The sequence below is a fragment of the Bos indicus x Bos taurus genome, chromosome 16 (assembly GCF_003369695.1).
Source record: "Bos indicus x Bos taurus breed Angus x Brahman F1 hybrid chromosome 16, Bos_hybrid_MaternalHap_v2.0, whole genome shotgun sequence".
Lineage (NCBI taxonomy): Eukaryota > Metazoa > Chordata > Mammalia > Artiodactyla > Bovidae > Bos > Bos indicus x Bos taurus.
In genome coordinates, this window is record NC_040091.1 from 12,587,164 (window position 1) to 12,612,049 (window position 24,886).

At 39.6% G+C, this 24,886-nt stretch overlaps 1 long non-coding RNA gene across 1 annotated transcript in view; it reads left to right on the plus strand.

The window, feature by feature from the left end:
* Positions 1-10,309, plus strand: part of LOC113906388 — a 129,917-nt gene extending 119,608 nt beyond the window's left edge. Inside the window, exon 7 of the long non-coding RNA XR_003514866.1 lies at positions 10,212-10,309. This is a non-coding gene — a long non-coding RNA (uncharacterized LOC113906388). The remainder of the gene's footprint in view (positions 1-10,211) is intronic.
* Positions 10,310-24,886: the final 14,577 nt, after the last annotated feature.

Here is a 24,886-nt window from a genome sequence, read left to right on the forward strand (position 1 = left end):
GAAGATTGTCTCAGGCTGGTTTTAAGGCCCACTCACCCCCTCAGTGTTGTGCCTTTGTACACAGAACAACTGTAGAAGAACGCTTTGGAGTTCTGATCAGCTACATTTGCTAACCATATGCTAAGTTAGTCACTTCATGGGAAATAGATGGGGAAACAGTGGAAACAGCGTCAGACTTCATTTTTTTGGGCTCCAAAATCACTGCAGATGGTGACTACAGATCAAAAGCAAGACATTACTTTGCCAACAAAGGTCCATCTAGTCAAGGCTATGGTTTTTCCAGTGGTCATGTATGGATGTGAGAGTTGAACTGTGAAGAAAGCTGAGCACCAAAGAATTGATGCTTTTGAACTGTGGTATTGGAGAAGACTCTTGAGAGTTCCTTGGACTGCAAGGAGATCCAACCAGTCCATTCTGAAGGAGATCAGCCCTGGGTGTTCTTTGGAAGGACTGATACTAAAGCTGAAACTCCAGTACTTTGGCCACTTCATGTGAAGAGTTGACTCATTGGAAAAGACTCTGATGCTGGGAGGGATTGGGGGCGGGAATAAAAGGGGATGATGGAGGATGAGATGGCTGGATGGCATCACCGACTCAATGGATGTGGGTTTGAGTGAACTCCGGGAGATGGTGATGGACAGGGAGGCCTGGCATGCTGCTATTCATGGGGTCGCAAAGAGTGGGGCATGACTGAGCGACTGAACTGAACTGAACTGAAGTTAGTCGTAGCTTTTCTTCCAAGGAGCAAGCGTCTTTTAATTTCCTGGCTGCAATCACCATCTGAAGTGATTTTGGAGCTCAAGAAAATAGTCTGTCACTGTTTCCATTGTTTCCCTATCTATTTGCCATGAAGTGATGGGACTGGTTGCCATGATCTTAGTTTTTTGAATGTTGAGTTTTAAGCCAACTTTTTCACTCTCCCCTTTCACTTTAATCAACAGGCTCTTTAGTTCTTTTTTGTTTTCTGCTATAAGGGTGGTGTCATCTACGTATCTGAGATTATTGATACTTCTCCCAGCAACCTTGATTCCAGCTTGTGCTTCATCCAGCCTGGCATTTCGCATGATGTACTCTACATATAAGTTAAATAAGCAGGGTAACAATATGAAGCCTTGATGTACTCTTTTCCCAATTCTGAACTAGTCTGTTGTTCCATGTTCAGTTCTAACTGTTGCTTCTTGACATGCATACAGGTTTCTCAGGAGGCAGGTATTCCTGCCAGGTATGCCAGATGGGTATTCCCATCTGTTGAAGCATGTTCCACAGGTTGCTGTGTTCCACACAGTCAAAGGCTTTGGCATAGTCAATAAAATGTTGATGTTCACTCTTGCCATCTCCTGTTTGACCACTTCCAATTTACCTTGATTCATGGACCTAACATTCCAGGTTCTTATGCAGTATTGTTCGTTATAGCATCAGACTTTACTTCCATCACCAGTCACACCCATAACTGGGCATTGTTTTTGCTTTGGCTCTGGCTCTTCATTCTTTCTGGCTTTAACCATTAATATGATTTTATTTGCACTATTTTAATATCTAAGATTATTAAACTAATTGCTTGATATAAAGCTATTATAATCAAGAAAGTGAACTAATAAAAAGTGTAACTTAAAAGTCTAGTTTTTGTTTTCTTTTTACTTTAATAATTTATTCCACCACTAATCAATTACAGAGTCAACTGAGAATTTTGACCGTGGTAGAGCCTTACTCACAGACATTCATCCTGTGTGACTAGAACTTGGTACTAATGAAGTTTCAGCCTCTGATTTGAACTTCTTTTGAGTGGGTGCATTTCATTATTTTCAAAATTCATAGCAGTGCATGCTTACCTTAGTCATTTTGTCAAATCCTACAGGGTAATTCAGAACCACTAATTTGGTAAGTTATTTTTAGTTTCACTTGCAACTAATTTGTTACACAAGTCTTTGTAGATAAACAGCATTGCTTAACATTCTTTTTATGGCGTGTACTATAACATAGGTCATACTATGAAGCAATAGGTTTGTATTTATTTATTTGATTTTGGCAAGAAATCAGAAAGTCATGCATATAAACTTTATAAGGTCAGAGTAGTAAAAAATTTAAAACACCATTTTACCATAAAGTTATTTAGGAAAATCTCAAATTCAGATCTATGTAGTATGCCAAGTACTGATGAGTATAGATTTTACTGATCTGATTACATCTAATTGGATATAGAGGTCCAAACTATTAATGATCCAAGGAAGTTGCCAAGGGGATGTTATTCAAGCTTCTTCCAGTGTTTCTAAAAGTCTTCTAGACTAATGTATTTACCTGCAGTATGATTGCATAGATGAATTGAAATGTCAAGCTATTCTCACCTTGATGAAAAATATACTCAGGGATGGACATACACACACATATACACATTTTCTTCTGTATATCGGAAAACAATACGTGCTTTGTTTGATAGATCAAGCAAGCAAGCAAATGCAGTGAGCAGCATATACTTGGAGTGCAATGTCGGGGATAAATAATAAGGGAGTCCATTGTAGCAAAATAACTAGGAACCCCTAATCAAGTCTGTGCTTTGATATACACAATGTCATATTCTCTGGTAACATAAACATCATCTAATCAGACTACTAGTTTTGCTTTTATAATGTGCAGACCTATACTAATTACATAGCTTATTTTTCAATTATGTGCTTATTTTCTAATTAATTTTCAGGGTATCATGTCCCTCATTTTTCCTGTAGTTCTTTGTATATACCATGTATTAATTTGCTAGGGCTGTGGTAACAAAGGACCTCGGACTGAATGCCTTCAACAACAGAAATTTGATTCTCACAGTTCTGGAGGCCAGGAGTCTAAGAGGAAAGTTTGGTTTCCTCTGAGGCCCCTGTCCTTGGCTTGCAGATGGCCACACAGTCTTCCCTCTGTGAGTGCACACCCCTGGGGTCACTGTGTATGTCCAGATTTTTCTTCTTATAGGGCATCAGATTGGATGAAGGTTCACTCTAACTCAATCATTTGAATCTCACGTAACTTAATCATTTCTATAAAGATCTCTCCAAACACACTCACACTGTGAGGTTCTGGGGTTAAGACTTGCACATATGCATTTTGGTGGGACACTATTTAGCCCACAATATGCATTAAATCTACTTTGATCAACTTACTGAGTTACTTTAAAGAATTTCATAGTATTTACTGTATGACATTCACAGTGGTATGTGTATGTTGCATGTAACTGTGTGTGTGTGAGGAGAGAGAGAGAGAAAGATGATTCCTGCCCTTTTCTGGGAAAGGAAGGCATATACAGATTTACTTCATTTAAGCCTTCCCAGCACCTTGTTTGTATCTTTTTGTGATGCAAAATCTGCCTGCTATAGTTTGTTTAGACTGTAAATTTTTGAGGAGAGACATTGTATGACTCATTTTGTTTTCTCCTTAGTACTGGCCTAGCACAGAGAAGATCCTCAATAAATGTTTATTGGATTGAATTAGACCTAATATAATTTGAGGTGAAATATAATAGATACTCCAGTATTCTTGGGCTTCCCTGGTGGCTCAGCTGGTAAAAAATCGGCCTGCAATATGGGAGACCTGGGTTTGATCCCTGGGTTGGAAACATTCCGTGGAGAAGGGAATGGCTACCCACTCCAGTACTCTGGCATGGAGAATTCCATGGACTGTATTCCATGGGGTCACAAAGAGTCGGACACAACAGAGTGACTTTCACACACTCACTCATGGTAAAGATACAAACAAAATATATAGTGAGGTAAAGAAGCAGAAGACAGTCATTCTGACTCAGGGAACTGAGAAGAGTTTGGAGTTAGAAGCCATTCAGTTCAGTTCAGTTCAGTTGCTCAGTCGTGTCCGATTCTTTGTGACCCATGAACTGCAGCACGCCAGGCCTCGCTGTCCATCATCAACTCCTGGAGTTTACCCAAACTCATCTCCATTGAGTTGGTGATGCCATCCAACCATCTCATCCTCTGTCGTCTCCTTCTCCTACTGCCTTCAATCTTTCCCAGCATCAGGGTCTTTTCAAATGAGTCAACTCTTTGCATCAGGTGGCCAAAGTATTGGAGTTTCAGCTTCAACATCCATCGTTCCAATGAACACTCAGGACTGATCTCCTTTAGGATGGACTGGTTGGATCTCCTTGCAGTCCAAGGGACTCTCAAGAGTCTTCTCCAACACCACAGTTCAAAAGCATCAATTCTTCTGTGCTCAGCTTTTTTTATAGTTCAACTCTCACACCCGTACATGACCACTGGAAAACCATAACCTAAACTAGACGGACCTTTGTTGACAAAGTAATGTCTCTGCTTTTTAATATGCTGTCTAGGTTGGTCATAACTTTCCTTCTAAGGAGTAAGCGTCTTCTAATTTCCTGGCTGCAGTCACCATCTGCAGTGATTTTGGAGCCCAGAAAAATAAAGTCAGCCACTGTTTCCACTGTTTCCCCATCTATTTGCCATGAAGTGATGGGACCAGATGCTATGATCTTATTGCTTTGCTAAGATCTATGATCTTATGTTTTCATTCAGAAAACATTCAGTTTTTTGAATGTTGAGTTTTAAGCCAACTTTTTCACTCTCCTCTTTCATTACAAGACTTAAATTTCAAGATGCAAATAAGGACAGGAGAAAACAAAGGCCATTCCTTGAAAGATAAAGGAGTCCTAGGTAATAGAAAGTGTGCAGTTGATATAATGACTAATTCACAGTAGAGACCAAGGGAAAAGTAGTAGCCTGGGAGATACAAATGAAGTATGTAGGTTCCACGTAGAGAAAGCTCCTAAATACCAAACCCAGCTATCTGAATCCTACTCTTTGGTTGTTGGGAGACACTGCAGATTTGGGGAGGAGTGAGGAGACCAGATCTTAATTTGGGGGAAGTTAGTGCAACTTCATGAGGTATAAAGGGATGAGTAAGAGGTCTAAGCTCATGGCAGGATGAATAGAAGGAAATGTGGTGGATTGAGGTAAGTGATGAAAGAATAAACTAGGGAATCATTAATGGAAACAGTGAGCAAATGAGTTTAAGGATCAGATGAGATGGGAATGGAAGCATGGATCAAATGAAACTAATCAGATGAGCAGACAAGTTGATTAGAGGAGGAGAGTGAAAGAGGGGATGGTAGATGATCTGAAGTTCTCTGATTCCAGACACGGGCAGCTGGGAGTATGATGAGGCTGAGATGGAACGTGGAAAGCAGGAGGAGAACTACATTTAGTAGGAGAATGAGGAGGTTGAAGTTATGAGGCATTTGATCTGCTTCTAAGAACATTCATATTATTTTAGGGGTCCACTTAAGAACTAGACATGTAGATTTGGAATTAAGAAGAATATACAATTTGAGAGAAGTAGATTTATCAGTTGACTGCAAAGATGAGTAATTAGAGATGAGATTGTTCAGAGAATTATAGGGAAAAGTGCTGAGCTTTAAAAATATTTAAAATAATCTAGGTAGGCAATTACATTCTGTGTCTGCATTTAAATAAGTGTGTAGGAAAATACATCATGTAATTAATTCAGAAAAGGTTAAAAAGGAGAAACAATATATACTTTAAAAGTGTTAATACTAAATTGAGGTTTAGTCAAACCCATGGTTAAATGTGTGAAAGACAGTAAATATATCTGATTCATTTTCAAAATAAATCAGGTATCGAGTAATGCTGCATTGTACTGCAACTTTATCAAGTTAGTACTAATTAAAAGTTAATTTTTTAAGTCTAAGGGGCTCTAGAAATCTCTTTGTAAGGCTTAAATTCCATTATATCACAAACTAAAAATGTAGGTAGAATCCTGTTTTAATTTTACTGATGGTTTCAGACTTAAGTTTTTTTTAAGTGATTAATTAGTTTTTGGCTACTTCGAGTCTTTGTTGCTTTGAGTTGGCTTCTTCTGGTTTCGGTGGGCGGGAGCTTCTTTCCGTTGTGGTGTGCAGGGTTCTCATTGTAGAGCTCAGGCACTAGGAGCTCGGCCTTCAGTAGCTGTAGCACATGGGCCTAGTTGCTCCACCGCGTGTGGTATCTTAACCAGACCAGGGATCGAACCTGAATGCCCTGCAGTGCCAGGCAGATTCTTACCTACTGCGCCAGCAGGGATGTCTCAGATTTAAGTTTTAATTGTTAAAATATACCTGGTGATGGAGGTAGTAGAATTGTTTATTAATGCAAAGACACGGCATGTGTAGTTGAAACTTCAGTCACAGCTTTTTAGTTCTCTGAGCAATAACTGTTACTCTGCAACTAGAAACCTCCACATATGAGGGTATCATGCTTTTGAGACAGGAATCTATGAGGAGTATGCTATTTAACATCAGTTCAGTTCAGTCACTCAGTCGTGTCCGACTCTTTGCGACTCCATGGACTACAGCACACCACGCTTCCCTGTTCTTCACCAACTCCCGGAGCTTGCTCAAACTCACGTCCATTGAGTCGGTGATGCCATCCAACCATCTCATCCTCTGTCATTCACTTCTCCTCCTGCCTTCAATCTTTCCCAGCATCAGGGTCTTTTCTAATGAGTCAGTTCTTCACATCAGGTGGCCAAAGTATCGGAGTTTCAGCTTCAGCATCAGTCCTTCTAATGAATATTCAGGATTGATTTCCTCTAGGATTGACCGGCTTGATCTCCTTGCAGTCCAAGGACTCTCAAGAGTCTTATCCAACACCACAGTTCAAAAGCATCAATTCTTCAGCACTCAGCCTTCTTTATGGACCAACTCTCACATCCATTTATGACTTCTGGAAAAACCATAGCTTTGACTAGACCAGATCTTTGTTGGCAAAGTAATATCTCTGCTTTTTAATACGCTGTCTACGTTGGTCATAGCTTTTCATCCAAGGACCAAGTGTCTTTTAATTTCCTGGCTGCAGTCACCATCCAATGATTTTGGAGCCCAAGAAAATGAAGTCTGTCACTGTTTCCACTGTTTTCCCATCTATTTGCCATGAAGTGATGGGACCAAATGCTATGATCTTAGTTTTTTGCATGTTGAGTTTTAAGCCAGCTTTTTCACTCTCCTCTTTCACTTTCAACAAGAGGCTCTTTAGTTCTTTTTTGCTTTCTGCTATAAGGGTGGTGTCATCTGCGTATCTGAGGTTATTGATACTTCTCCTGGTAATCTTGATTCCAGCCAGTGCTTCATCTAGCCTGGCATTTTGCATGATGTACTCTGCATATAAGTCATATAAGCAGGGTGACGGTACAGCCTTGACGTACTCTGTTCCCAATTTGGAACCAGTTCGTTGTTTCATGTCTGTATTTATTATTTAACATATTTCATTATAATCAGATAAGCTGAGCTTTTTGTTACTATCCTACTGATACATGCAGGATTGTGGAAATGGTCTCTTTTTTTCAGAACCACAGAATAGCTGCTGCATACAGTATAGCAGGGGGTTTCCTGAAGTGCAGTTTGCCCTGGGTCTTCATTGCTTATCCTCACTGCTGAGTGAGGATTTACCCTGACTTTTATGGGGCTTGCCTGCCTTAGAACACACCAAGGATTTAGTCTGGGACCTTAGTTTATCTCTTAGGAGACACTTCAACTTTCTGAGTTATCATTTGCTTATTTATAAAATGGAGATTATAGTAATGATCGTCTCCTCAAGGAATGGCTTTGAAGATCAGATGTGTTCATGCACAAGAAAGATGATGTAATGTTACAGGGGAACATTGAGTGTTGGAATTAATGCTATATGATACTTGAATTTAGTTGATGCTTTGAAATTTAAATAAGGATGCTTGCTATTTTCTTTTTCATTAGAGTGCCCCAAGTTTCTGTTTCTTAAAATCCTGTTTTGTTTGTTACTCTGTGATGACTTTTTTAAGCTAATGAACTAATATTACATGAACTAAGTTCATGTAAAACAGTATTGGAGGGATTGGGGGAATGGTTTATAAGGATAAAATAATTATAGAAGTTCACTATAAAATAGCACACAAAAAGTATAGAATTTTGAAAACGTAACACTTGACTTTTATAGTGGAAAGTTGCCATAACTTTAGAGATTTATACAGTTATGACTTAATCTCCCCAAGATGGAGTTTCACAATCTATATTTTGCACTTCTCTTCTTCCTGGCAAGGCTTTTAAAAGATTGTAACTCACTCACTTTATTTTCAAAATAATATATCAGTACATCATGTTCTAAAATCCTTCCAGGATAAGAATCTTTCCAGGTACAGGAAGTATTTAACTATAAATAGTAGATGTATCCATTCCTCTCCAAGAATGTGAGTTTTGGCTAAAGTGCACCCGTGTAGACACAAAAGTTGTATTATGGTAGATCATTGGTATGTGACTTTGAACATGCTTCTTTGTAAGTGGTTACAGAAAAAATAAAACAAAGTTGACTTAAATACATGGTGGGGGGTAAATTTTCCATTGGAATATAAATTTCTCAGGCTGAACTTTAAAACAACATTTAATTAGGGTTAAAAAAAGTTAAAAAAATTACTACATAGTGAATCCCCTTGTCATTTAGACTGGCAGAGTAAACCTTTCTTGCTTTGAAAACCAAATAATTCAGTTGGTTTTAGCATGGTGCCAAGAAAGTTGAGATTGTAAACTTAGCTCAAGTCAGCCGGTTAGCTTCATAATACTACAGAATGATATTTTTTCAAGTGCCCATTATTATTTTCAGCAGGAACCAGCTAATATATGAAGACAGATTAGCAAAATTCTTCCTCCCCCTCTTCTTGGGAAACAGTATAGCATACTGAAAAGAGGTCACAGTTTTCATCTTTGTACATGACAGCATATTTTTCAGTGTATGAATTATAACATTTCCCACTGGAAGCTTATATGTCCACTTGAAACATTTTTCAAGGATCTCTAATAACCTTGAATCTAGAAAAAGTTGGACTTCAGGTGGAATTAAGTTCTATATAATTTAATTTATTGTGTATAGCTAAAACTATTTTGTTCGTTGTTATTTAATCACAAGGTCTTGTATGACTCTTTGTGACCCCATGGACTGTAGCCTACCAGGCTGCTCTGTCCATGGGATTTTCCAGGCAAGAATACTGGAATGGATGCCATTTCCTTTTCCAGGGGATTGTCCCAACCCAGGGATTGAGCTCGTGTCTCCTGCACTGGCAGGCAGATTCTTTGCCACTGAGCCACCAGGGCAAATTATAGGACTGAATAAGTTGTAGAACTTAATTAAATGCATACATTGTTTAAAATGTACAAGTTGATAACATTGATAAATTGATTAAAATGTAAACTCCATTTAGGTAGAATTAACTCAGAGCATCCCCAGAACACTGACTGTCACTAGAGAAGATTTAATGCTGCCCTAGAGGAAATATGTGTCTCTGGATGACGTGTCTTCATTTCGGTCATTAATCTGAAAGTAATAGGTTTCTCCCTGGAAAACAGTATTAGCTCCCTTTCCTTCATAGGGAACTATAAAGTATTCTTTTCTTTGGCACAGAGAGTAGTTGCCTCACCCAGAGCTCAAAATGCCATGTAAACAGAGGAAGAGGCTACGTCTGGGTTGGCATAGAAAGCACATGGCTGACATTTTGCAAAGCTTGTTAGAGAAACATCAGTGTACTTAAAGTGGGTGAGTACACAGCTTGAAGTTAGACATTTCTGCATCTCAATTCCAGTTCGCCATCTCCTGTCTGTGTGACTTCAAAGCCTCAGTTTCTTCAACTATACAGTGGAGGTAAAAATATCTGCCTTGCAATGTTCTATAGACATGTATGAGATAATAAATGTAATACATGTAACAAAATGATTAGCAGGTTTTGAGTAGTCATGAAGAGTAAATATTAGAATGTAATTATCTCATACTTGAACTTTCAACATGTGAAAAATTAGACTGAAAATAAAGATTCTTGCTCCTAATGAACCAATGATCCGTGATAGAATAGGATGGCACAAAAGTAGTAAAATAGTCATTAAAGAGAAAGGAGATGCTAAAAAGGAGAACTCTAGACCAGACAGAGACCTTCCATCAGCTGTACTAAAGTGTTTCACCAGTTCCACTGTGAGAAAACTGTCAAAGTTTATTCAGAGCCTCATTTTTATCTGTGGAATACTTATCAGAAATGTTATGCATGGGGACTATTTATTTATCTAATATATTCTAAGATTTAGTAATATCTCTATACATATTCACATGCATCTTATTCAGACTAGGAGTTATTCATTCTTGTATTCTCAAAGTTTTGATTATTTAATTAAGTGCCAAGTTTTTTTTTTTTTAAAGAACATTTTGGAATGATTATACACAGATAACTGGACCTCAGATATGCAGATGACACCACCCTAACGGCAGAAAGCAAAGAGGACGTAAAGAGCCTCTTGAAGGTGAAAGAAGAGAGTGAAAAAGCTGGCTTAAAACTCACCCTTCAGAAAACTAACATCATGGCATCTGGTCCCATCACTTCATGGCAAAAGATGGAGAAACAATGGAAGTAGTGAGAGACTTTATTTTCTTGGGCTCCAAAATCACTGAGGACAGTGACTGGAGCCATGAGATTAAAAGACTCTTGCACCTTGAGAGAAAAGCTATGACAAACCTAGACAGCATATTGAAAAGCAGAGACATCACTTTGCTGGCCGAGGTCTGTATAGTCGAAACTGTGGGTTTTCCAGTAGCTGTGTATGAATGAGAGTTGGACCATAAAGAAGGTTGGGCTCTGAAGAATTGATGCTTTTAAACTGTGGTGTTGCAGAAAACTCTTGAGAGTCATCTTGGACAGCAAGAAGATCAAACCAGTCCATCCTAAAGGAAATGAGTCCTGAATATTCCTTGGAAGGACTGATGCTAAAACTGAAGCTTGAATACTTTGGCCACCTGATGTGAAAAGCCAACTCATAGGAAAAGACCCTGCTGTTGGGAAGATTGAGGGGAAAGGGGACAACAGAGGATGAAATGGTTGGATGGCATCACCCACTCAATGGACATAAGTTAAGCAAACTCCAGGAGATAGAGAAGATAGGGAAGCCTAGCCTGCTGCAGTCCTTCGGCTCGCAGAGTCAGACATGACTGAGTGACTGAACAACAATGGATCAGTACAGTCACATTTCCCTTGTTAAAAGGGAGAAAACTGATCAGCAGCTTGAATAGCTTTAAAGACCACAGACTTGGAGCCAGATATGCCTGAGTTTGGGTGTTCTGCATTTTCCACTTAGGAAGGTGGATAATATTGTTAAATTGTCTAAGATTTCATTTTCCTGTCTATAGGCTGAATATAATTACCCCTCCAACAGTTGTTGTGAAAATTAGAAAATGCTGTGTTATCTAAAAAGAGGCTTTCTTTGGGGAGGGGGTGTGTAGCTGTGCTGTAACAATGTAACATTGATACAAGAATTGAAAAAAAGGAAAAGGAAATAAGTGACATAATTATTTTTATTTACAAAAGTAGATAGTTCACAGACACATATAATGTGTTCCTGATACATTATTTTAGTTTTGGAAATTTTTTTCTTTCACTGTTAAACACTATTGACTATGCCAAAGCCTTTGACGGTGTGGATCACAATAAGCTGTGGAAAATTCTGTAAGAGATGGGAATACGAGACCACCTGACCTGCCTCTTAAGAAACCTATATGCAGGTCAGGAAGCAAGAGCTAGAACTGGACATGGAACAACAGACTGGTTCCAAGTAGGAAAAGGAGTACGTCAAGGCTGTATATTGTCACCCTGCTTATTTAACTTATATGCAGAATACATCATGAGAAACGCAGGGCTGGAAGAAGCACAAGCTGGAATCAAGATTGCCGGGAGAAATATCAGTAACCTCAGATATGCAGATGACACCACCCTTATGGCAGAAAGTGAAGAAGAACTAAAAAGCCTCTTGATGAAAGTGAAAGGAGAGTGAAAAAGTTGGCTTAAAGCTCAACATTCAGAAAACGAAGATCATGGCATCTGGTCCCATCACTTCATGGCAAATAGATGGGGAAACAGTGGAAACTGTGTCAGACTTTATTTTTTTGGGCTCCAAAATCACTGTAGATGGTGACTGCAGCCATGAAATTAAAAGACGCTTACTCCTTAGAAGGAAAGTTATGACCAACCTAGATAGCATATTCAAAAGCAGAGACATTACTTTGCCAACAAAGGTCCGTCTAGTCAAGGCTATGGTTTCTCCAGTGGTCATGTATGGGTGTGAGAGTTGGACTGTGAAGAAAACTGAGTGCTGGAGAATTGATGCTTTGAACTGTGATGTTGGAGAAGACTCTTGAGAGTCCCTTGGACTGCAAGGAGATCCAACCAGTCCATCCTAAAGGAGATCAGTCCTGGGTGTTCATTGGAAGGACTGATGCTGAAGCTGAAACTCCAATACTCTGGCCACCTGATGCGAAGAGTTGACTCATTGGAAAAGAGTCTGATGCTGGGAGGGATTGGGGGCAGGAGGAGAAGGGGATGACAGAGGATGAGATGGCTGAATGGCGTCACTGACTTGATGGATGTGAGTCTGAGTGACCTCCGGGAGTTGGTGATGGACAGGGAGGCCTGGCGTGCTGCGATTCATGGGATCACAAAGAATCCAACACGACTGAGTGACTGAACTGAACTGAACTGAAACACTTTTGAGATAAAACAAATATGGAGGTAGCTAGATATGTTAATAAAATGTTGCCTAATTTTTACCTCATTTGCATTTTAGGGAAAACTGTAAAATTTTCTTTACATATTGCAAACTAGATTCAAGTAGAACTACTTCTAAGTGACTTAACCTACATTCATAATATGTGCACAGATAGATCACTGCATTTTCACAGTGCTTTTATGAATCATTAAATTGTTACAGTATCCATTATGTTCTTTAAGCCTTACTGAGAACAGCTTCTGTTCACCTAACTTTGTATTTTGCCAGCATTTGCTTTTATGATGTTCTTGATGTGATATGATAGAGTTTATTTTTAGAAAGAGTTTTAAAAATAATTTTAGCTAGTAGTTCACAAAAGTTATTCCCTGTACTCTTTGCTGAGTACAAATAGTTTCATAGATTGCCACATAAATGGACATTCCCATATGAGTTTTTAAAAGAATTCTGTGGTCCTTGATCTTTTGAGAATTGCAGGATGGCTTATACTCTAATTAAAACCCACACAGACAATATGTGAGCCAGTCTAAATACTTGTGATTTTTGTGACTTTTTTTTAAAGAATAAATGATTTTGTATTTTATGTTTTAATTCTGTTAACAGGAGGCCATTAAGTTGCAGGAAATGTTGGTACCAGAATTGTGTTAAATCATTTTCCCCTTTCTTCCCTTCCTCCCCTCCACGCCCCCTCTCTCTGCTTTAGAGTATAGAACTTCTCCAGAAAAGGAAGAAGATGGGTCAGTATGGACATAATGAATGCAAACTTTTATGGAAAGATGACTTCTGTTTAGTACTAAGGTAGAGGTTTCAACGTATATTCTTACAGGGTCCAGCAGGTACTTAAAATGAAAAAAAATAGGAGTGGGAAACTGAGATAACCAGAGCTGTGAAGACCATCGTGGTCTGGAAACTGCATTCACATGGACCAAACTAGTCACTTTTAAGAGCTTAATGTGGTTTTTGAGGGCCATGTAGGTTCCTTGTCTTAAAGAATGGGTCACTTTTGAGTAGGAGAGCAGAGAAGGTAAATTCTAAGACTGGGACCCACAGTAAGCAAAGGTAAAGGGAGAAATGCAGCTTGGTGGGCGGGAATGGCCTTAGGGAGCAAGCCTGGCTTTGAGCAGGAGTGCTCATTCAGGGCGCGCCTCCCTCCCTGGGACACGAGGTCACTTCTGTAGATGTGTTTGCTTATCACAGGCTGGGGAGTGTGGTCCTGGCCTCCTGTGAGGAGACATCAGGGTTGTGCTGGACATCCTATAATACATAGCCTGTCTCCCTCCAGGAAAATTATCTAGTCTGAAATGTGAGTTGTGCCAAGGTTGAGAAACTCTGCTGCAGATGAATGTATGTGGAGGGAAGCAGAGAGAGATTTTAGATGTTATGTCCTGCAATTTATTGTTAAATGCTTCAGTATAGAAAGTGTTAGTTAATTTAATCTATACTCTAGGGTTGATTGGTTAACATGTAGATACTGTGGTCAGGAATACGCACTTTAGGGGTGGTGAGTCAGGGTAGAAAGACTCTAAACAGAGGCCCAGGCAGGAGAGAGCTTCACTGTCTTTATTTTAGGTAATATCAGTTGCCTTATTAATTCGTATAAAGAAAGAAAAGAAAGTGAAGTTGTTCAGTTGTGTCTGACTCTTTGCGACCCCATGGACTGTAGCCTACCAGGCTCCTCTATCCATGGAATTTTCCAGGCAAGAGTACTGGAGTGGGTTTCCATTTCCTTTGCCAGGAGATCTTCCTGACCCAGGAATTGAACCTGGCTCTCCTGCATTGCAGGCAGATGGTTTACCGTCTGAGCCACCTGGGAAGCCCATTAATTTGTACTATTTTTTAATCCATGAAATGAGGGCTGATCAGTCTAGAAACCTTGTGCAGGCTTGGCAGCTGTGGCACAAACAAGGCACAGAGATCCCACGGATACATGCTGTGGATGATACCTGGGCTCAGGTTTCTGTACCTGACTGGTGTTCACTTGTTGAGCAGAGGATACTGTTACTCAACCCTGACCAGGTTAGTTGCATCCTGCCATTAGAAGAGTGTGTAGGGTGGAGAATCCCGGGGATGGGGGAGCCTGGTGGGCTACCGTCTATAGGGTCGCACAGAGTTGGACACGACTGAAGTGACTCAGCAGCAGCAGCAGCAGCAGAGGGTGGAAAGTAGAGAGATGCTGGTTGAAGGGTACACACATCCTGTTATAATCAAGTAAGTTCTGAGGACCTAGTGTACAGCATGGTGATTGTAGTTGGTAATAGCCTATTATATACTTGAAAGTTTCTAAGAAACTTTCTAAAAGTTCTCACCCCTCAAAAGAAAGGGTAATTGTATTATGTGAAGGAGGCATTCACTAACATAATGGTGGGAATCATTTTGCAATATATAAATGTATCAAATCAACCTGTTGCACACCTTAAACTTACACCGTGCGGCATATGAATTATATCTCAATAAAGCTGGGGAAAGAAATAATGGGGTAGAATCTGCTTGAGGTGAACTTTCCGTACAGAACACCATGGAACACCAGGAAGAATAGAGGATGTGACTCCACCAGCCTTCTGGAATGGGTGGCATGGTTAATTTGGGGTCAGTCACTGTTTGCCTAGGTGGCACGGGCAGCTCTCAGACTTGCTCTCATTTTGGTGTAACTCTGAGTGCTGGAGCCTTGGAAGGAAGACTTACAGCTCCATCTCCCTCTAACCACTGGTTGCTACTGAAAACGACAGAAAAGAATCCATTGTGTGTTACCAATGCTTTTAGATTGTTTTAGTGGTGTCAGGTTACAGAACAACTTGACAATGAGGCACAAGAATGTATTCAAGCCAGGAACTTGAAGTGATGAGAAGCTGAAGTTCAGTTCAATTACTCAGTCGTGTCCAACTCTTTGTGACCCCATGGACTGCAGCACGCCAGGCTTTCCTGTCCATAACCAACTGCTGGAGTTTGCTCAAACTCAAGTCCATCAAGTGGGTGATGCTCTCCAAATGTCTCATCCTCTGTCGTCCCCTTCTCCTCCTGCCTTCAGTCTTTCCCAGCATCAGGGTCTTTTCAAATGAGTCTGTTCTTTGCATCAGATGGCCAAATTATTGGATTTTCAGCTTCAGCATCAGTCCTTCCAATGAATATTCAGAACTGATTTCCTTGAGGATTGACTGGTTTGATCTCCTTGCAGTCCAAGGGACTTTCAAGTGTCTTCTCCAACACCACAGTTCAAAAGCATCAATTCTTTGGTGCTCAGCTTTCTTTATAGTCCAACTCTCATATCCATGTGTGACTACTGGAAAAACCATAACTTTGACTAGACAGACCTTTGTTGGCAAAATAATGTCTCTGATTTTTACTATGCTGTCTAGGTTCAGCATAGCTTTTCTTCCAAAGAACAAGTATCTTTTAATTTCATGGCTGCAGTCACCATTTGCAGTGATTTTGGAGCCCCCGAAAATAAAGTCTGTCACTGTTTCCATTCTTTCCCCAACTTTTTGCCATGAAGTGATGGGACCAGATACCATGATCTTAGTTTTTTGAATATTGAATTTTAAGCCAGCTTTTTCACTCTCCTCCTTCAGTTTCATCAAGGGGCTCTTAAGTTCTTCACTTTCTGCCATAAGGGTGGTGTCATCTGCATATCTGAGGTTATTGATATTTCTCCTGGCAATCTTGATTCCAGCTGTTGCTTCATCCAGCCTGGCATTTCGCATGATGTACTCTGCATAGAAATTAAATAAGCAGGGTGACAATATACACCCTTGATGTACTCCTTTCCCATTTCAGAACCAGTCTGTTTTTCATGTCCAGTTCTAACTGTTGCTTGTTGACTTGCATACAGATTTCTCAGGAAGCAGTTAAGGTGGTCTGGTTTCCCATCGCTTGAAGAATTTTCTACAGTTTATTGTGATCCACACAGTCAAAGGCTTTGACTTGATCAATAAAGCAGAAATAGATGTTTTTCTGGAACTCTCTTGCTTTTTCTATGATCCAGCGGATGTTGGTAATTTGATCTCTGGTTCCTCTGCCTTTTCTAAAGCTTGAACATCTGGAAGTTCACAGTTCATGTACTGTTGAAGCCTTGCTTGGAGAATTTTGAGAATTACTTTGTTAGTGTGTGAGATGAGTGCAATTGTGTGGTAGTTTGAGCATTTTTTGGCATCCCCTTTCTTTGGGCTTGGAATGAAAACTGACCTTTTCCAGTCCTGTGGCCACTGCTGACTTTTCCAAATTTGCTGGCATATGGAGTGCAGCACTTTCACAGCATCATCCAACATTCTCCTGTCAGTGGTTGTTCAGCAGTGAGTTGTAATTTTGGAGTTCTCCCACGAGAAGATGAGTGCATGTCCTTTTATTCTGCCATCTTGAAGATCCCTGGGGAAGTTGAAAGCAGGAGATTTTTAATTGCTAATGTCTATCACTTCATGGCAAATAGATGGGGAAACAATGGAAAGAGTAACAGACTTTATTTTTGGGCTCCAAAATCACACAGATGGTGACTGCAGCCATGAAATTAAAAGATGCTTGCTCATTGGAAGAAAAGTTATGACCAATGTAGACAGTGTATTAAAAAGCAGAGATATTGCTTTGCCAACAGAGGTCCATCTAGTCACAGCTGAGCCTGAATGCTGCTAAGTCACATCAGTCGTGTTCGACTCTGTGCAACCCCATAGATGGCAGCCCACCAGGCTTCCTTGTCCCTGGGATTCTCCAAGCAAGAACACTGGAGTGGGTTGCCATTTCCTTCTCCAATGCATGAAAGTGAAAAGTGAAAGTGAAATCGCTCAGTCGTGTCCGACTCTAGCGACCCCATGGACTACAGCCTACCAGGCTCCTCCGTCCATGGGATTTTCCAGGCAAAAGTACTGGAGTGGGGTGCCATTGCCTTCTCCGTGAGCCTGAATAGACAGAGCCAAAAAACGATAATTCCATGGAGTTAAAGTGTCCTATGTTCCTGGATCTGCTTGGGTTTCTGAAGTAGATTTATTTAGCTTTCAGTGCTTCAGTAATTCTGCATTGCAACTGCTGATGAGTTTTGGTTTAGGAGATGCTTTGGACTCCAAAGACTTGTATCAAGAAAACATTTATTCATGATTCTTAAGCATGTGTATATGATATTCAGACCTACTAAAATTCATCATTTACTAAATGATGAATCTCTGGTGGTCTAAACCAGAGCTTTCTGCCGATTGTAATTCCAGACACTTTGGGTTAACTAAAGCTTGTAGCTTTTAAACTGTCATCTTGACAGCTTCTGTTCTGTGATTTTTGTGCTTGACCTCAGAAACTCGGAGGAGGAATCTATCTTCCTTAGGATTTTGTGAAGATGGTTACAGATTAATTTATAATTTATACCATAATAGATTAACTGATTTAATCTATAGATTCCCTCCAAATTTATGATGGAAAAACAGGGTAAACCACTCCATCCAACCTTTTGCCCTCAAACCTGAGTACTGAAAAGCCAGTGGATATTTCCAGGGGTCCTTCCCATAGTGTCTTGGAGCCTTTGCTAAATTTTACAAAAAAGGAAAATTTTTATTATAGTTCCCTCATGAATGACCTCCTCTACCATTCACTTCTCTAGCAACCTACACTTCCTTAAAGAATGATCCATGCAATATCTTTTTAAAGCTTATTTTTCTTGCTGGAATAGAAGCTTCTTGAAAATAGGGAACTTATCTCATTTGCACATCTACCTTCAATGCCTAAATTAACATCTTACATATTGCAGGAACTGAGAATCGAAACAAATTCCAGTTCCTGTGTTGAATGATACTGGGGCCAAGCAAAATGTATTGACTTTGTTTGTTTTCTTCCAGGAAGCTAAGACTATAGACCAATTAAAATGGATATCATAGCTTGTTCCTCAGTGTTGCTTCAAAAGCAGTAGAGTTTCTGTGTCCTTAATTCTGCCCAATCTTGGATGTTTCTCTGCTTTTCAGAAATGATCTTAAAGTTCTGCAGCATGGGTACTATAAGTAACCTTCCTTTATTTGTTTCCTTTGGAGATTTCTAACACTGTGTCAAGGTGGTGTCCTTATTTGCTGCAGTAAATTTAGGAAACTTCTTTTGATCAGTAAGCATTTTGGGTTGTCTTCTTGGGGGCTTTCTACTGAGCTAACACTGGCCAAGGGATCACTGGCATTGATCCTTCTATTTAATAGGTATGGATGCTAAAGCTCAGAAGGGTGAAGTACTTGATTAAAGTAAGTAGACTATATGTTCAAATTCATTCAGTCTTTCTGAAAAGCATTATTTGCACATGGCTCTTGTGAGGTTTCTATCTTCCTTCAAGGTTGCCTTGAGGTTGTCTGAACCTGATCCAGGACTGTGTTATGGGCAGATGAAAGGAAGGGGGTGAAGAGCATTTGTACCCTGTGTATTGTCTTGACCACCTTTTTAAGGGGAAGAACAAGATTTGGGGTGTGCCTATTTCACCAGTTTGTATGGGAAACATGAGATATGGAGTAGCTCTGTGTCCAATGAGAATATGTAACTTAGACAATGAAGAGGCGGGTAGAATGAAGCCTCTGGTGAACATAGTCTCAGCAGGGCTGATCTTGTTCCCAGGGGATGAAAACAAGTTCTTGGGGGATAAAGAAAATCTCAGGTGTTACAGGTTTGTGGTCCTATAAAGGGCCATAGTACATAACCAGCTATAGCATATCTGAGGTATTAAAATCTTGTGAGGAGGGGACTATTAAGAAAAAAAGTCTAAAGGGGGGGTGTTAATGAACAAAACGTTGAGAAACACACCTCTAGTGACAATTTCTTCTAGATGACCATGATTCAAAAGATGTCAAATACTGTTCAAAGATTGCAAATCTAATATTGGATCTGGTGCAGCCACTCATGGACTCAGAAAAGGCATTTAGTTTCTTAAAAACAAACCACGTTTAAAAAGACATTCTTAAGTAGAAAGAAAGAAAAGTACATACATACGGTGACTGGGATCTCTTAGCACCTCAGTAGGTTTGGTTCTGTATGCTGTTAATTCTGAAACTGAAGTGTGTGTGTGTGTGTGTGTGTGTGTGTGTGTGTGTGTGAGAGAGAGAGAGAGAGAGAGAGAGAGAGAGAGAGATACAGAGAGAGACAGATAGAGAGACAAAACAGAGAGCAACTTTTCTGAGATAGAGGGCTCTGAAAACTTAGGTTCCACTAGCATGAACTTCACTTGGTAAAGAGATTAAGTGGAGTCTAGCATCTCTGGCAGATTGCATAGCTAGCTACAAATGAAGCAAGTCATTAGAGACCATGATTTCCTAGCCCTGGAAAACATAACAAGCCCCAATATTTACTGTCGTCTATCACATTAACAAGATGTACCAGTCAAAATTAATCACAGCTGCTGGAAAGCAGATAATTAACATGTCTCATATTATTCAGCCTCTTAGCTCGTGGAGAGCTGATAATGGGGTCTCTGTGTGCTACTTGACTGTTTGCATTTAATTTGAATTCTAATCAGAAAATGCTGAAGGATTCCTGAAACATTAGATGGCATAATATACTAGCTTATTGACACCGGATCTAGTGTTTCTTCCTAAATAATCAGTTTCCAAGAAATATTAGATAATAAAATAGATACTGTCTATATAAACATATGTTTAGCTATATAGCTATATATAGCTATGTTTAGCTATGTTTATATAGCTCAGACAATAAAGAATCTGCCCACAATGCGGGAGACCCAGGTTCAATCCCTGGGTCAGGAAGATCTCTTGGCGAAGGCAATGACAATCCACTCCAGTATTCCTGCCTAGAGGACTCCATGGATAGAGGAGCCTGGTGGGCTACAGTCTATTGGGTCACAAAGAGTCAGACACAACTGAGGGACCACACTTTCACATAACCATATATACTGAAATAAAATTATCATGAAAGTTGGTCCTTCAAACACCTTGACATTGGTAGGTATGATTTCAGAGAGAAGACTTAGTCCATAATGTAATGTAATGAAGATCATAATAATCTGGATTTTTATGAGGTTATTTTGCTTTTTATGCAGTCTTGGATGTAGATTATTACTGTAAGCAATGCAGACTAGTAGGCCTATATCATTCTTCAGTTTGCAGACTAATGGTTACTGTGTTTCATACTTCTCAGGGAATTGAATCATCACATTCTAGGCAGTTAACACTAATTTTATTTAATTTTTTTAGGGCAGTTTTAGCTTCACAGAAAAATTGAGAGGAACGTATAGAGATTTCCTGTATACTCCTGGCACCCCCATGCATATTCTCCCCCATTATCAACTTCCTCCACCATAGTGGTGCATTTGTTGCAACTGATAAACCTGCACTGATGTATCTTAATTGCCCAGAGTCTGTAGTTTACACTACAATTCAGCCCAGAGTCTGTAGTTTACACTACAATTCACTGTTGGTATTATACATTCTATGGGTTTGGACAAATGTACAATGATGTGTCATTATACTATCATACAGGGTGTTTTCACTCTCCTAAAAACCCTCTGTTCTCTGCCTATTCATCCCTCCTTCTTCCCCCAACTACTAGAAACTTAACCTTACTCTCTCCACAGTTTTATCTTTTCCAAAATGCCATATAGTTGGATTCACACAATATAAAGCCTTTTAAGATTAGCTTCTTTCACTTAGTAATCAATGCTTAGGTTTGCTCCATGTCTTTTCATGGCTTGATAGCGCATTTCTTTTTAGCACTGAATAATGTTCCATTGTCTGGGTGTACCACGGTTTACCTACTGAAGGACATCTTGTTTGCTTCCAAGTTTTGGCAGTGATGAATAAAGCTGCTCTAAATATCTGTGTGCAGGATTTTGTAAGGATATAAATTTTCACTAATAATACTTTTAATTCCTAGCCTTTCTTTTTGGCAGCCCTACTTCATGAATTTTGCAATTGCATTTTTGGACAACTGCATTGTTGAGAAGTTTGCAAAATGACCAAAATATGTATATATTAAAAAGTATTCTTTGTTTATTTATTTATTGTAGACTCCTATTTTAGACTTCTGAATTTGTTTATTGTAGACTCCTAAAATAAGCATCTCAAGAGCTTATTTTAAAACATATACCATATATTATAATATACATTAAAATAACGTATTAGGGGTTGACAAGTGTTGTGAAGAATAATGTCAGGGGAATAGAAAGAGGTGGTGGTGATAGTATTATTTTAGGTAGGGTGACCTGAGAATGTCTTCCTAAGACATTTGAGCAGAGAACTGGACTGAGAGCATTCCAGGCCCAGGGATTAGCAAGTGCAAATGTCTCGGGGTATAGGGAGAAGAGAATGATGAGTTCATAGAAGAGCAAGGAGATCCCAGTATCTGGAGGAGATGGAAGAGTGATGGTTTTGCTGGTGGTGGTAGAGCAGTAGAAAATGGTAGAAGGAAGATTAATTAGGCTTGTTGTTGAGGTACTGGTGGGTCTCAATGTCCAAAGTAAAGATTCGGGGTTTTTTCCTGAGTGCTACTGAAATTGCTGGAGAATTCTGAAGACTGACATAATCGGAAACATTTTTAAAAGAATACCCTGGCTCATGCGTGTGTGTATGTGTGTGTGTGTGTGGGTGTGGGTGTCTGTCTGTCTGTGGGTGTCTGTGTGTGTGTGTGTGTTGGGGAAATGATGGCAGTGAGGAGGTAGAAGCTGTATGGCCAGCTAAGATAAGAGTCTACTGCAATAGTGCAGGCCCAGTGTGACAATGGCTTGGTCAAAGTAGTGGCAAAGGAACTGATGACCAGACTGACTGATGCATTGCATGTGGGCTGTGACAGAAAGAGCCGAGTTCAGGAAGATTCAAGAACTGGGGTCTAAATTTATGGCCCATGGATCACCTTGATGATGATTACCCTGGGCATTCAGAGGTGGGAGAGGGATAGTGCTCTAACCTGGAGTGAACATGAGGACTTTGGGAAAACATGGTGGGATTTGAACTGGATATTCAGGGAGGTACAGAGTTTGTTTAAAGCCAAGAGGAAAGGGGCAGGAATTTAAGGCTAGTGAAACAGGGCCTGGAATAGGGGAAAGTGCAGAACTTGGAAAAGGCAGTGGTGTTTCCTGAGATGAAGAAAATTGGGAAGGAATAGGTTTTGAAAGACTATTGAGAATTCATTTTTGGACATATCAGTTTTGTAATGTCTTATTAAACATCTCAACTATTTTGGGTCCTTTCATATTTCATACTCTTTTTATGCATAATAGTTCTTTGTCAGAAGCAATAAACCAAGAACAGATAGTGTTGTACTCAAAGTACTTTATAATCTCTTTGTCTTTATCTTCTTTAGTTATGATTCACATGAAGATGATGTCACCAGTTCCAGATCCCATTAGGAGGTTTTTAAAAAAAACACTTTTCTCTCTCACAGTGATTTAGTTGACAATAATTATTTTATTCCATGTTGAACTTCTAAACTGCCTAGTTGTTGTTCAGAATTATCATTAGCTCTAATGTTTAGAAAACTTTGTGTAATATTTATCATTTCTTATTAGAGTTCTGGTTCATTCAGATCAGATCAGATCAGTTGCTCAGTCGTGTCCGACTCTTTGTGACCCCATGAATCGCAGCATGCCAGGCCTCCCTGTCCATCACCAACTCCCGGAGTTCACCGAGACTCACGTCCAACGAGTCAGTGATGCCATCCAGCCATCTCGTCCTCTGTCGTCCCCTTCTCCTCCTGCCCCCAATCCCTCCCATCATCAGAGTCTTTTCCAATGAGTCAACTCTTCACATGAGGTGGCCAAAGTACTGGAGTTTCAGTTTCAGCATCATTCCTTCCAAAGAAATCCCAGGGCTGATCTCCTTCTGGTTCATTATGTTTTCTTTTAATGTGATTTAGTTTTTGTTTTCCATGAAAATTTATGTTACTTCATTAAAGCCATGAAACACCTTTCACAGCATGTACTTCTTACTTGTGGAGACCATTTCAGAGGGCCTTCCCGTTGCTCTCAGATAATCTAGATACTGGAATGGAGATCAGCTTTTGATGAAGAATACTTTTTCTAAAACAATGACATCAAAAAACGGATGATAAATTTTCTCCACCTGAGGAAGTCCTACATGTGGATTCCTACAAGTAGAAATTTAACATTGAGGATAAAACCAAGTTATGATTTTTCTACTTCTAGCTGTGTGGCCTAGAACAAGTTAAATGACTTAACACTTTGGACTCTAAAGCCTGTTTTATCTGTTAAGCAATAAAGGTAATAATGGAACCAAATTCCTAAGTTTGTAGATTTTAAGGAGATAATCCACATGAAGAGACTCGTACAGCATAAGGCACATAGTAAATGCTTAGTAAATTATTACTATAATCATCATCACCAAAGATAAAATACCATATCAAATGTGCTTTTAGTATTTACTCCTTGCAAACAAACCACTGATGCAGACTCTGGTGGATATAAAAATGGAAAATATATTTAGTTCCCTCCAAAAATTTATACTCTAGTTGCAGAAATAAGAGTATTATTTTCAGGAAGAATATGATAATAAAAATATTAAAATGTAATTTAATAAAGAAAACTTATGGCAAAAAGGCACAAGATTTATGGCCCATAGATTTCATTGATAACAGTGGTTGAGGGCATTCAGAGGTGAGAGAGATGGCTTTCTAGCCTGGGGTGATCATGAAGCACTTTAGGAAAACATAGTGGGATTTGAACTGGATATTAATGGAGAAACAGGATTTATTTAAAGCCAAGAGAAAAGGGCCAGACATTTCATACAGGTGAAATTTAACAGGGAAAAGTGCAAACTGAGAAGAGTCAAGTGTGTTTATAGAGACAGTGTTCATAATATAGAGAGGTATGATTTATATCAAAGTAGACTTTTCTGATGAGCTCTTTTTAAAAGTTCTATTGACAAAATAAAGTATAAAAACTAGAAAGATAAGTGAATAGATGTATGACATAAACAAGAATTAAAGTTTTCCTTGCTAAAGACAAAAAGTTTTGAAAATGTCAGTAAAGAGTGATTCTCAGTTCAGTTCAGTCGCTCAGTCGTGTCCGACTGTTTGCGACCCCCATGAATTGCAGCACGCCAGGCCTCCCTGTCCATCACCAACTCCCGGAGTTCACTCAGACTCACGTCCATCGAGTCAGTGATGCCATCCAGCCATCTCATCCTCTGTCGTCCCCTTCTCCTCCTGCCCCAATCCCTCTCTGCAACAGAGTCTTTTCCAATGAGTCAACTCTTCACATGAGGTGGCCAAAGTACTGGAGTTTCAGCTTTAGCATCATTCCTTCCAAAGAACATCCAGGACCGATCTCATTTAGAATGGACTGGTTGGATCTCCTTACAGTCCAAGGGACTCTCAAGAGTCTTCTCCAACACCACAGTTCAAAAGCATCAATTCTTT